Source organism: Camelus bactrianus, chromosome 18, assembly GCF_048773025.1.
Source record: "Camelus bactrianus isolate YW-2024 breed Bactrian camel chromosome 18, ASM4877302v1, whole genome shotgun sequence".
Lineage (NCBI taxonomy): Eukaryota > Metazoa > Chordata > Mammalia > Artiodactyla > Camelidae > Camelus > Camelus bactrianus.
Genome location: NC_133556.1, coordinates 37,388,347 through 37,402,523, shown reverse-complemented (window position 1 = coordinate 37,402,523; position 14,177 = coordinate 37,388,347). Strand labels below are relative to the sequence as shown.

Below are 14,177 nucleotides of genomic sequence, written 5' to 3'. Positions count from 1 at the left end.
TGAAAACTCAAGAAAGGGAAAATCGCGATTGACAGCCAACTGCAAACACATGGAGAGCAAAGGCCTAGAAATCACAATTCCTTTAACTCTGATACTAACTCAATAGAAGAAGAAATTCCTCCCTGTGGGGACAGTGGAATCCCATGCATAAGACAGGATACACAGTACAAACTGCACTAGAATCTGGGGTGATTTTCTTAGAAGAATTCTAAAGTTACAACATTGCTGAAAAACTATAAAAACACTGAAAGACAGATTAAAACACACAGTCATATATATTATATAGAAACATATGAAGTCTGCTCCCATGTTGCATAGAAATACAAACATATTTGTTCATTTATGGGCACTGAATATTTTATCCCAGGTAGAATATTTCAACTAAAACAAATAATCAATAATACACACCTCTTGTCAAATCTACTTGATAAGGTACTCTGCTATGTAACCATAATTTGTCTAAGATAGATCTAAAATTAGTGAAAAAGATCTTTGTATGGTTTCTTGAACTCTTCTCAAAATTCCAAGCTTAATTTTAAAATAGATCTGAGCAGTATTTCTATATTAACTTTTCCCTCGTGAAATGAACACCACAGTCTGTTGTCAAAATTCTGTCCTTACAATGATTCACGAGCACTGTATCCTAACAAAACTGCTGGACAGCAAGGCACTATCCAGACACTGTGACCAAACAAATGAAACACAAGGAAGACAGTGACCCTATTCTGGAGGGCTTACCGTCTGTGTCAACTCTGGGGTTTTTATTTGATTGGTTTGATTGGGTAGCAAAATAAAATCAATCAAGTACTTTTTTCTTTAAGCATCCTGTAAGTCATGACTCTGTTGTTAGTGTCATGAGAAGGAGAGACTAAAGCAAGACTTCATTAAGTCAATTAGCAACAGCCATCACTGGGGAGTGAGTAATAAAGAAGTTAACTGATAGCAATGCTTCTGCCTACATGAGACCTAAAATAAACCTACACTGATCTCTTTAAGGAAAATGAGGAGATGAGGGCCCAATGAGAAAAACAAAAACTAACAAGAAATCAAAAAAGTAAAGACTTTTTCATTAACGATTCCAGGAAGGAGTGGAGCATGGTGGTGAAGAGCACAGATGCTGGGGACAAACATGAGGGTCTGAACTCCCACAGCACTGGGTAGCATTGACACTGATAAGTCAGTGAAATTTTCTGCATCCCAGTCTCCTATCCATAGACTGGGGACAACAAAAGCACCCGTCTCCTAGAACGGTCCTAATAATTAAGTTATTTTATATGTAAAAGTTTAAATAAAATACCTCAGATATTATATATTACCCCAAAAGCACAAGGAAAAAGAAAACAGAGATAAATTGGAGTTCATCAAATTTTAAAACTTTGCTTCAAAGGACACCATCCAGAAAGTGAAAAAACAACACACAGCAGAAAATTTTTTCAAATCATTTATCTGATAAGGAATTTGTATCTACCAAAAAAAAAAAAACAAAAACAAAAACAAAAAGAACCTCCTACAACTCAACAATAAAATGGCAACTCAATTAAAAAATGAATAGAGGATCTGAAAAATATTTTTCAAGGAAAATATACAAATGACCAATAAGCACAACGAAACGATGTTCAATATCATTAGCTGTAAGGGAAATCAAGCCAAACCACTAGGAGAAACCGCTTCACACTCACTACAACAGGTTATAATCAAAAAAATAGTAACAAGCACTAATGAGGACACAGAAGATGCAGAGGTCGCAGCCGTTGCTGGTGAGGATTTAACACAGCCTGGCCACTTTGGAAAAACGCCTGGCAGGTCCTTAGAGAGTTGAACATTTGGTTTCTGAATAACCAGGCAATTTTGCTTCCTGGGCACACACGTAAGAGAACTGAAAACAAATGTTCACATAAAAACTCCTACAGGAATATTCACGGTGCCATTACTCATCACAGCCAAACAGCAGAAACAACACAAATGTCTATCACGTGATGAATGGGTAAACAGAGGGGCCCAGCCATACAGAGGAATATTATTCAGCAATAGCAAAGCATAGAGTACTGACCCAGGCCACAACGTGGACAAATATTGAAAACGTTACTCAGTGTGAAAGAAGTCAGTCACAATAGATGCTTCCACTTATATGAAGTAACTCGATTTACATGAAATTTCCAGCAGAGGCAAACCCACAGAGTGAGAAAAGTGTCTCCCTGGGGCTGTGGGAGGATGGGGAAGATGGGGATGTCTGCTTAAGCGTAAGGAGCTTCCTGTTGGGGGGATGAAAATGTTCTAAGATTGAATGGGATGCACAATTCTGGGCATAGAGTAAAAACCACTGTACATTTTAATGGGTGAATTGTTATTAAAACTCTTAAGAACGAAAGCACCTCGGGCCAGTACCTTCCCATAGTAAATGCAAATTGCTAAATTTTATTACAGGAAGAAGAAACTGCCCTCAGCATGAAAGCAGGAGTTCAGCAAATGTGAGTTAACCGAAATTGGACAAGAGCATTTCACTTGAAACAGTTGCTGAGTGTACACAAAATATTAAGACATGACAAGGAAAATCAGTTTGACATCACGAAGAAGCATTCTGCTTCAAATGCAGATCAAGGATTCGGCAAGCCCAGCTGCTAGAAATGACCAGAGAAGAAACCTGGTTCTTTAAACAAGCACCAGAGCCAACAAGGAAATAGTGGTGAGGAAAGCAGGCGGCCGAAAATCTGGAACAGTTTGTTACAAATAATTTCTCCACTGAAAATTCAAAAATAAAATGAAAGTGATGTAATACTGTGTTGACCTCACGTGAATGGGCTTCCTCCGATTCTCGACAGTTTTGTAACCCCGAATGAGAGACTCAGGAAAATCAGAATGGCTCTTGGGAGTCCCCAAATGACTGCCCACCAGCACGCTGACCACCATCACATCTGCCAGGGTGGAATTGCAGAGAAGAGACCAACTCCTGAAAGGCACAGGAAATATTGACAAGAGAAGAAAAGGCTGCAGTCAGTCCTGGCACAGAGGCCCTGAGAGCAGAGGCCAGAAGGCTGCAGGTGATCTGGAGTGGCCCTGGGGCAGGAAGGGACCACGGGGGAGCAGATCTCAATTCTCTTCTGTCTCTCCCTCGGGTAGGAGAGATAAAGTCTGCATCCTTCTCACCTGGAACTGTGGGTTCTGGCTGGCAGAAGTCTAACCGACATGGAATGAAATACTCAAGCCTGTGGAAATAGGAAAGAAAGCGAGAGGGAGTAGGGAGCCAACTCCAAGAGCCTCTCAAATGCTCCCATATTTATTGTGTATAATCAAAGAAAATAGTCTTTAACAGTTGTGTGATAGTAAACAGGAACTTGGGGAAAGACAGGATGAGACAGAGCTTGTAGAATCCACAATGAGTAAAAAGGCTTCGTTTACCTTTAGGGGAGTCATGGGGAGAGGGGAACAAGATAAATTCTTTAGATATTCATTACAAAGCAGACCACCTGTCCAGCCAGGTCCGTGTTTTGGGGATAATAGACTATCTAACAGCACGCACGCCCAGCATTTATAGCTGAGGGCCTGGGTCATTGCTGTGCAATGAACAGAGTGCTATCTAAAACCTCAAATATGCAAGCAAGGCATTGTCTCTGCTTTTTATGGCAAGGAGACAGGAGTGAGGATACACAGGTGCTTGCTTGAAAGCAGTTACTAAGCACACTTTTTCTTCTTAAGGTTGACATGCGTCTGGTGTCTGTTAAATTTGTTAACCCAATCATGGGCTATCACATGGAACCATTATGGAGGACACCCTAGGATGACAAATCCTGGCTCTGGGTCTTTTCCTGCCAGCTTCGGCCATTCCAGCAGGGTCTAGACACATCCCTGAATAACGATCCCACAGAAACACCCAGACTCTTAACTCCTGGTGCTTGGAACTTAATTTTAGCTCTACACAACTTAACATAGAAAAGTTTCAGAAATAATAGATATTATATTCTTTTTATATCTCATCATAGAACTGATTTTTCTGATTGCTCTAAGCTGCTTCTACTTGGTAAGTCACCTAATTCTGCAGGTGAATTCAGTACTTTCCATTGCACATAACTAGACAGTCTGGGCCCTCTGACTTCTATTGGTCAAATAAATACCGATACACCTAATTGATTTCATTGTTCATCAATTTCAGCCTGGAGGTGAGGGAGTGTCACTCTGTTCCTCAGCCCACCCTCTACTCTATTCTCTTCAGCAACTCAGGCCTCCTGAATACAAAACGTAGCATCTGTTTCCCTTCACCTACACTTTCAACAAACGCAACAGGAAACATCAGCCTAGAGAATGAATTCAACACAAATGTTAAAACAAAAATCTACAAACCTGAAGCAACTCCATCTCCGAATCATGATACACAATGACATGAAAGTAAGGGTGTCAGGTACAAAGCACGCGTGAGCCTGACCACCTCATTTCTATTCTTCAAAGGAAGGAAGGTTTTCATGTTTTTTATTATCATTCTTTGTCATTGTTTCTGATTAAGCCAAAAAATAGTTTATGAAATAATTAAGCACTGCAATAACAGATTTTCGCTGTATCAATTACAGAAGGCATTCAGAGGGGATAGGAAAACCCACCTATGTAAAAAATGCAAAATTTCTTCCCCTGTTAAGAACACGTATACAAAATGCAACAGAGAATTCAAATTCATGTGGAGAGGAGCAAAAGCCACAGAATCAAACAAAGTCATTACTATGAGTCAATTCAAAATTCACTGGACAAACATGCTCAATGCATTCAAAGAATTTTAAAGGCACACTGCAAACCATTCACTTAATGATCTACAGGCTAGAGGAAGAATTTCCCTCTTTAACAGACAACAGAAATCAATAGGTTGCCCCACCAAACGAGGACCAAACAACAATCAGGTTTTTAACAGTTCTGATAAATCAGCATGTTCTAAACACCAAAATCCAGAAATTTTAAACATTCATTCACACCACAATGAAACAAGCACTTAAAAGAAAAAAAAAAAACAGTAACCCGAAGAAACTAAGCACAATTATCATGTACCTGGATCAATGGGAACTTCTTGTAACGCTGGAAGAAAGAACAGGCTATAGCCTTTTATTTAAAAAATAAAACTGCATTTAATGGTAACTGCTAAAACACATTTCATCATTCATGTTGCCTTGAAAAATCTGAGGCGCTCGTATCTGATCAGAAAAAAATTCTGAGTAATAATATGTTACAATTCAGTGCCAGTTTGCTTTAGTAGAAAAAAGAAAAGCTACTGTTTCTCATCCTGCACAAAGAATAAAGAACCTTCCTGCCTCTATCTCCTCCTATTTTCTAAGCTCATTCTCCCCAACCCTTCTGAAACAAGTATGAAAACCTTTTATTCCCACCAATATGCCAAATGACAAAAGAGTATCAATTTATTTGTATAAATATATGCCTACACCTTGAACTGGAAGAGAAAGGTATCAGAAGGCTATATGGAACTTATTTCTACCTTCCTGAAATCACATACACACACACACACACACACACACACACACACACACACACACACACACACACGTTCACAGAGACACAGACATGTACACACTGAATTACTGGGCAATTCACAAGCTGAGGACTTCCAATTTATAGAAGATAACTTTGTAGTTAGTTTAAAATACAAAACTGTCAGCTTTTGAAAGCCTTCATCATCTGCTAAATCATCCAAATATCAACGAGACCCAATTAGCCTTCTCTGTAGAATATAATTTCCCATGATGGCAAAACAGACCCTAAGTAGTGGATCCAAGACTCGTGTTTATCACTACCTATGATCGTTTTTAAACACGTAAACAGATTCAGAAAGTATGTCCCAACAACATTTATTCTTATTGAAATAGCATATGTATTCAATTGTCTATACAGAAAATTGGTCCCATGATGGTGTTTAAGAGCTATTTTGTGTATTGAAATATTTATTTTTAAGTTCAGACAAGGAGGGTCTGTATTACTCAGTTGTAGAACACCTGATTAGCATGCACAATGTGCTGGCTTCAGTCCCCAGTACCTTCATAAAAATAAATAAAAATAAGTGCATATTTAAAAATAAGAATAAAGTTATAAAAAGAGTAAATGCAGACTAAAAACCACTGCAATCTAGGAGCCATAATTTTAATAAAAAACAAGAGTTTCTATCAAATATTCACTATACGACTATCACAGGGACAACCACAAATCGCCCCTGACAACCATCACGTGTGATTCTCAGCAACCCTACTAAGTAGACAGGGAAGAGAAACCCAGCATTGCGGATGAAGAAACGGAGCTCGGAGGAGCCGGGGACGCTGACCGTCCTGCTCCTTGTGACAACACGTCAGCCCAGGATGAGCCCTGACAGAGCTGCACTGAGGGGACACCCAGCTGTACGGAACCTTGGTGCACTGGGGAGTCCCAGAAAACACTCGAAACTGTTCAGTGAAGAACGAGCTCAAATATATTACATTGTGCCACATCCTTTAAACAGGGAACATGACTGAGACCTTTTTGATGCCTCCGTGTCCTTTCTGCCATTATCAATTATTTGCCCTCTCAGCATGCCCAGTCATGAATTGGACCCCATATGAAGTGCACTCAGATGGCAGAGCTTTTAAAGCTGTTTTATGAAGTTTGTAAGACTCTGTCTATGCCTCACACAGGCGGTCATCCATCACTTCTCACCGGTGTGGATGTACCACATGAAATCACACCTTTCTGCTTTTTAAAATCCCTCCATGTAATCCAGACTTTTCAACAGCAAAGGAGCAGCTCAACCAGAAACAGTGGATAGCTTTTCACCAAATGGACTCGAACAGCCCATCGGACTACCTGGAAGCCCTTTTTTTCTATTAAACCCACTTCCAAGGACTTCATCATTTTCTGATTGGTGGACTTGGCCTCTGACTGGCCTACTCTGAGAGCTCCCAGCCTCACATCCGGGGGTGGGAGAGGACCCTGCTGTTCGGGGAAATCAGTGTGGAAGGCGGAAATCTTCCACCCAGGTCCGCACGGGTAGATGTGCCACAACATGCTCAGAAAATATACCGTCATCAACCCTGGGCTCCTATGGACTGATGTCACATTAACCAAACTCATGAGAGACTGATGCAAAGAAACCAGAAATTGAAATTATTAATGTAACAGGAGATGTGAAACTACGAACCAGACTGAAATATCAGAGTTCAACTATGAGTACAGATTCTCCTCAATGGCCCAATCACGGGCAGGCAGTCACATGGCAACCATGGACAGAAGCAGAGCAGGAAGGGTTTCTAGATTAACTCAATGGACTAAATTTCTGTTATACGAACAGATCTGCTGCCCAGAAGACATTTAACGCCAATCACGGTGCACTGTCCTTTGACAGTGGCTGAGACACGACTGTGAGCACCTGTGTAACTCTCCTTTCCCTGTCCTTTCTGGGCTAAGTGATGCACAGAGGTACAGAGATCCAGGGATGCAGATACCTCTAAACACCCAAAGCCGATCCCTGGGAGCCTGGAAACCAGACAGCCAGGGTTTAAATACCAGCTCTGCCACTTACTAGCTCTGTGACCTTGGCCAACTTACATACTCTCTCCGTGCCTCAATTTCCACATTGCAAACCTGGGATAACAATCAAATCTCCCTTACTCACTTGTGAAGTTTGAAGGATTCATTTCTGTAAAACGCTCAGAAAAGAATATAGCACATTTTTGGTGCTCAACAAATGTGAATTTAATAAGAAAGTGATTTACAAGTCTCCCTACTAATCATCTTCTGTGTTTCATGGCTAGTCAGAGTCCCAAAGGAAATCCTTATTTCCCCTCTTATAAACTCTTGGGGAGCACCCTTCTCTTGCATCCCACCACCTGTTTAAACTGAGAGAAGGGATGCCTCCTCCACACTCCTCTGGTCCATGGAGAGTGCTTCCCACTTCACACTCCTGACCCCTGGCCAACGGCTATCACTCTTCACAATAACAGATTGAGGTGTGAGTCCGGAGAGACAAGCAGGGCATATGAAACCTTTCCTTTCCCTCCAGTGTTGGCCACCCTTGGGAAGCACCCGGGATGCTCAGCTCCATGGTAGGATGGGGCAAATCATCTTAAGGGAAGGCTCGCTGTGGCCCAGAGTTACCTGGGACTGCGTGAGTCTCTAATTCTGGGACACAGTATCATGACACGCATTTTCCCACAGCCCTGAATTTCATGGAGAACATGGCTTCATCAGTAATAAAGGAGACATTTATTGCCTGTCTGTTCTTCTGTGTCATCTCTCAGTTGGCTGCTGGAGAAAACATGTGTATAAGTATTGGGTCCACTTAAGCCCCAATATATATGAAGTACCAAAACATTCTGTGGCTTAACATTGGTTCAGGGCGACTGTGTAACGGTCCTGACTTTGCTGATGCTAAATTATGGGTATAGGAACTATGGAACCTCCTCAAATATCTTTCATCATAAAACCAGCTTTTCTTATTTTCCTGTTTCTTAGTAATTGCCAAAGACTGTAAAATGATGGCTTCATACAAAACAGGAGCTAAACTTTATGAGCCCTTTGACATTCTCACTGTGCTAAACAATTTACATAATTTCTAATTCTCACAATTCTGCAAAGCATATACGAGCATCCCCATCTCACAGACGAGGGAGAAACTCAGAACAAACTGACTCAGGCTCACGTGGCTCAGTGGTAGCGCGTGCACGCAAACCCAAGTCAAATCACTACACCCCTTCTTCTATGTACAAAATCACCTCCCACCAAATGACACACAGCGGCTGGGTCAATACTCAGGGAACTCAGTACACTTTTCAGCTTTAAGGTGCTCAAGAGGCCGCTTCTAGCTGCTTTATAAAATCCCGGCTCACTGGTTGCTAACACTGGAATAAAAGACCGATTTTGCCATTGTTTGCACAGCAAGTCTGAAATGTTCACAGCGAGATGACAGAATAAAACAAAGATATAAGCAGAATAATTTTTCCAGGTAGACAGACATAATGGACATTGTGCTATTCTGAAGCACTAAGCAAAGGAATCAAAGCAAAAAAATATTTGTTAAGCCTTCTTTTACAAACAGGAAAATTAAGACTGTATGAAGGTGCAACAGCGCCTCCTATGGCTAAAAAGACCTTCCAGGTTGCCGGGAAAGATGCAACACAAAAATTGCCTGTTGAATCAGAAACAAGAATCAGATAACTAAAAGCTTCTGTAGCACATACTGCAGTTTGCTTCGGGGAAGGGAGGGGTATTCAGTATTTAATCTGACATTGCTAATACTCTTGAATATAAACAAAAGACACAGGCTCATGGAAACTCATCTTAGAAGAGGAAAGAATCCAGTCCAGCCACTTCATTTTACAGGAGGGGAGACTGAGATCTGGGATCTGTCCTTCCGGCAATCAGCAGCAAAGCTCTCTCTCCTAGGCCTCATGTCATGCACTGTAGCAAAAACCAACAGATCTGTACTAGACCTCTATTCATAAAAGTCACGTCTGTATTTTTCCAACAGTAGGTAATCTAAGTATCTTGCAAAATACTTCTCAAAGAGCCAGGAAATCATACAAGTGTATTGAAATACAAAAACATTTATTTGCACATTAAAACAGCATGAGCTTTATTCTATTAAAAAAAGTGACATGTCAAATCAATGTTTTGATATTTTAAAACCTATTAAGCATGCAGAAAAATAAATCAAAATTTCTTTAATCACAAAAGAAAGAAGCTTATTCCCTTAAAATGATCAATGTGGATTTTTCTAAACTTAATAGTTCTGGTCAGATTTCTACGAATTTAAATGTCTGAGTGGATGGTTACACGGCAACATGAATTCTGAGTTGTAACAACACACATTCTGTGTAAATAATCTTCAAGGCCGTCTGCTTAAGGTGATTTAACTAGTCCCTGTCTCACTAGAATGATACAGATTTCATTAAACCTTCATACTGCACACACACACAAAACCCGGAATCCTTGTTACTTTAAGCCATATTCATATATTCATATATATGCATATTGAATATGCATCAGAAACAAGCCACCCTCTTTAGTATTCAGAGTTGATCCTTCTAAACTATCTGTCCTTGTGACAGCATATTTTTACTAAGCAGCTCTTGGGTGCTTCGTATACAAGGCGTCTACATCTCACCGTCAAACAAGGTAAACGGCATCACTCAAATTTCACAAATGAGGAAATGTACTTAAGCCATGAAAACAACTTACATATTCATCATCAGGAAAGAAAAGAGTAAAGATTTTACTTACAATATTCACTGACAAAACTTTCCTCCATACTAAGACTACATAGAACCAATTCAGTCTTTGTAAATTTTTCTGTCAATAAGCACCACTAGAGAAAAACAAGCAACATCATTAGCAATGGTTGGACTTTCAAAGCCCACTCCTATTTTGCACTATAATCATTTTTAATGTTTTGTTTTTAGTGTTTACAGAGCACTAAAATAAAAAAAAATATAAACTTTTTAAGTCATTGCCTGAGAATGCAACACTTGTGAAAATGTACAATTTCAATTTATGCCACTCTGTCTCACATTCTCACTGGTGTGTCTCCTTTGAAGGCTTCATCAAACTGAGACCGCTAAAATCGTTCATTTATGGACTCACAGGAGTTCGGGAAACCACTCTACACGGGGCTGATCAGAGGAGCCATTGAGAAAGCATCCTGTGCAACCTGGGTTCCAGCCCTGAGTCTGCCAGCGCCAGCTGTGTGAGATTTTGGACAAGCTGCCCCATCTCTCAATCCCTCAGCTGCAAAAAAGGAGACACTGATACCTACCCTTAAACACCTGCTATGAGGTAAAACATGAGGAAAGCATTTTAGCCTTAGGGAGGTGTCCACTCAGAGCAAGCTTGGTCATTATGATGATGAGGATTACTTTTAATAGGTTAAGGCAGACAAAAAATTAGAAATCACAATAAAGGAGAAACATTTTATGTCAATGAGCATTTCCTTTTGAATGGATTGCAGAATGTTTTATAGAATTTTTTCATAAACCAAATTTTGTCCAATAATTATAGATTTACAGGTTCATGGACATGTCTCCAGATAAAGAATTAGAGGCCTCTAAACTCTGAATACTAAGAAAGAAAAGTTTAAAAAAAATCACGGGGAGATTATACCTCACTTGAGAGAATATGTGCTCAGCATGCATGAGACCCTCAGTTCAGACACCAGTAACTCCATTTAAAGACTTTTTTTTTCAAGAAATGGAGAATTAAATAAAAAAGATGGAGGAATACAGAAGTTTTTTAGAGACTTAACTCAGATTAAAGATGGGGGAAAAATATCCATTTCTCATAGGAAATCTTGAGAACTTTGTAAACCGGATCTGAGTTGTCTAATCTTTTAACATTATTCATGAATTCCTATTACCAAGTCTTAAAACTGCCTGATAACCCACAGTGGTGATACTGATCATAACAGCTGCCAACACGGATCGAGCTCCGTCTAGGACTGCTCTGTTCGGCCATCTCTGCCCCTGAGGCCTCACCAGGCTGAGAGCACTAAATTTTGTCATTCATGAGCATCTCGTGTAAGTCCTCCCTTTGTGCTCCTCACTCTCCCCTCACCAGCCCCTCTGAGGGAAGCACTGTTATCATCTTCCCCACCCGCAGATAAGGCCACTGAGGCACAGAGACTAAACCTGCTCCAGGTCACATCGGCATTAAAGGACGTCTATATTTCTGCTGTTTTACTATTGACAAAGGAATCAGAGATATCAATTCAAGGGAGACTGTTAAATAATCAAGTCTGTCAGGTCTTCACCTCAAAGAGCAGATAGTATAGATTCCTGATGTAGGATGAGGCTGCCGCCACAAACTGACTCAGCTTGAAATTAATATCCAAGATAAAGCAGCGGATACACGTAAATATTCACGATTGTCAACTCCTCTCACGGGTCTGCGCCCTTCACTGTCTGAACGGGGGTGAAATCCCCACCCCTGTCAGGGATGGAAGCGCGGCTCTTCCCAGTGTCACCCAGGCTTCACAGGCTGTTTTCCCCCACAGGCTGTCCTCAACGATTAAAAATCTCTCAAGATTTTTACACCATGCAAAACTGAAAGACATTTCTGCAGATGGAGCACTTTCTCAGGCTTAAAAATTTTTTGCTTACACTCAGCAAGGGGGAAAATAACACATGACTCTGCAAAGTCTCTGAGCCTCACCACTCACAGGAGTAGAATGGCCTCAGCAAAAGATGACTCTTCACGGATGAGAACAAAATAAATCCGCCCCCAAACACAGGCACTCCCAAAGACAACGCTCAACAGTCTTCTGCACACTCACGGTTGTGCAGCCCTCAACACCATCTATTTCCAGAACACTTCATCACCCCAGAAGAACACCCCTGTCACTAGCAGTCACTCCCCAACCCCCTCCACCCAGCCCCTTGCAACCATCACCTGCTCTCTGCCTCTGCATGTGCCTATTCTGAGCATTTCAGATCACTGAAATCAACAATATGTGGCCGTTTGTGTCTGCTTCCTTTCACTTAACGTGCTGTTATCAAGGCTCGTCCATGTTGAAGTGGTATCAGCATCTCTCTTTTTTTTTTTTTTGAAAGTGTTAAAGTTTATTAGAAGGTGGTAAGTACTATCAAAAAGAGTAGAGAGGAGCATAAGTGATTGGGTTTCAAAGGGAAAAGGGCGGGTTGAGCAGTCAGGGTGGACTTCCAAGAGCAGGTGGCCTTTTTCATATTCCCCTTTATTTATTTTTTCTTTTTTATTCACTCTTACGTCTGAATAATGTTCCACTACATGGAGATACTACATTCTGTTCATCCATTCAGCAGCTATGTATGGACGAGGTCCAGACGAATGAGTGTAAGAGGTGACTAGGCAGGGATGGCATTTAAGCAAAGGGCAAGATGTGCTTTCAAAAAAAAAAAGCCAACAAACAGAGGCACAAGGAAATTCAGCGCGTTTCTGAGAAAGTGCATGCTTGCTTCAGCATGACTGCCGTGCAGGGCTGCGGGGGTGGGGAGTGACAGGAGACACAATGAGGGAGTCACCTGAGAATATTCCCCATGCAAGCAGCTCAGCCAATTCTCCTCCTTCATCCTGTATTTTAGAGCCATTTTTGATAGGTTTTCTATTTCAAGTAACAGTACTTAGTTACACATCTGATCATCTGCATCAGATCACCTTACCTCCAAGCCACAGAAAGTCATTCACTGACTGGAGCAGCTCCAAGACATAAAGGTGATGGACCAGGGAGTCCTGCAGCATCCCGGCCTGCAGGCACAAACCCCCACATGTTCCATGGTGATGTCCGGAAAGTAAAATGCATGGAAATATCTCACTGCTTGTGCAAGATATCTGCCCCCAAATTGCCCCAAAATCATGCTGGCAAAGCACTACTGAGCCCTCTCACTACAAAAAAAAAAAAAAAAAAAGATAGAGAGAGAGAGAACAGAAAAGAAAAGAATAAAGCTAAGAAGGCAAATTTAGGGTCTTCCATTGAAAACCAGCAACCATCACTGCCAGTATCCCAGCTGGAATGGTCCTGACTTAAAAACCACAGCGCAGTTACATTGCAAACGTGATAGACATATATGTATTCCACATAGATGATGTTACAGTAGGACTTTTCTTTTCGAAATTTCCAGTTGCAACATTAACACAAGAGAGTTTATGTTTCAGCTTTAAAAAAAATCAATTATCTTCCACTTTCTTAATTTTGAACCTATTATTATTTTATAAAGGGTGCTATGCTGCAAATTATAAACCAACTGTTTGGCTTCTGCCAACAAGACCTTTATGACTTCACTATTTCAGAGCAAGATTTAATGATGCTTTGAGAAGTGGGGCCTGGGGCGCTCACTAACAGCTCTTTAAATACTGACAAGGATGTGCTATTTAAGTAATGCAAAGGCTCTAACTCTACATTAACTCAGAAACCAAAGAAACTACACCAAAGCCTTACTTTATCATTTTTAAATTTTGCTATTCTTTTGAATATTAAATTTCTTAAAAGATAAGATTTTTTTTGAGAAAGACAGCAGCTGTATTAAATTTCCTCTCACCAAGAAAGCAATTTTATCAAGAATAAATACCCCTATGGAAATCCAAAAGACGGGACTTTTCTAGCTATGTGAACCTGCAGATCTCAACACAAGCATAAAGCCTACCAGATCTCACTCGAACGAGCTCAACAAAGTCCTGGGCTACCCTGAAACTTAGCTCTT

At 40.7% G+C, this 14,177-nt stretch overlaps 1 protein-coding gene across 3 annotated transcripts in view; it reads right to left on the bottom strand.

The window, feature by feature from the left end:
- Positions 1-14,177, bottom strand: part of LOC141573941 (trafficking protein particle complex subunit 9-like) — a 184,253-nt gene that overhangs the window by 153,874 nt on the left and 16,202 nt on the right. The window lies entirely within an intron of this gene.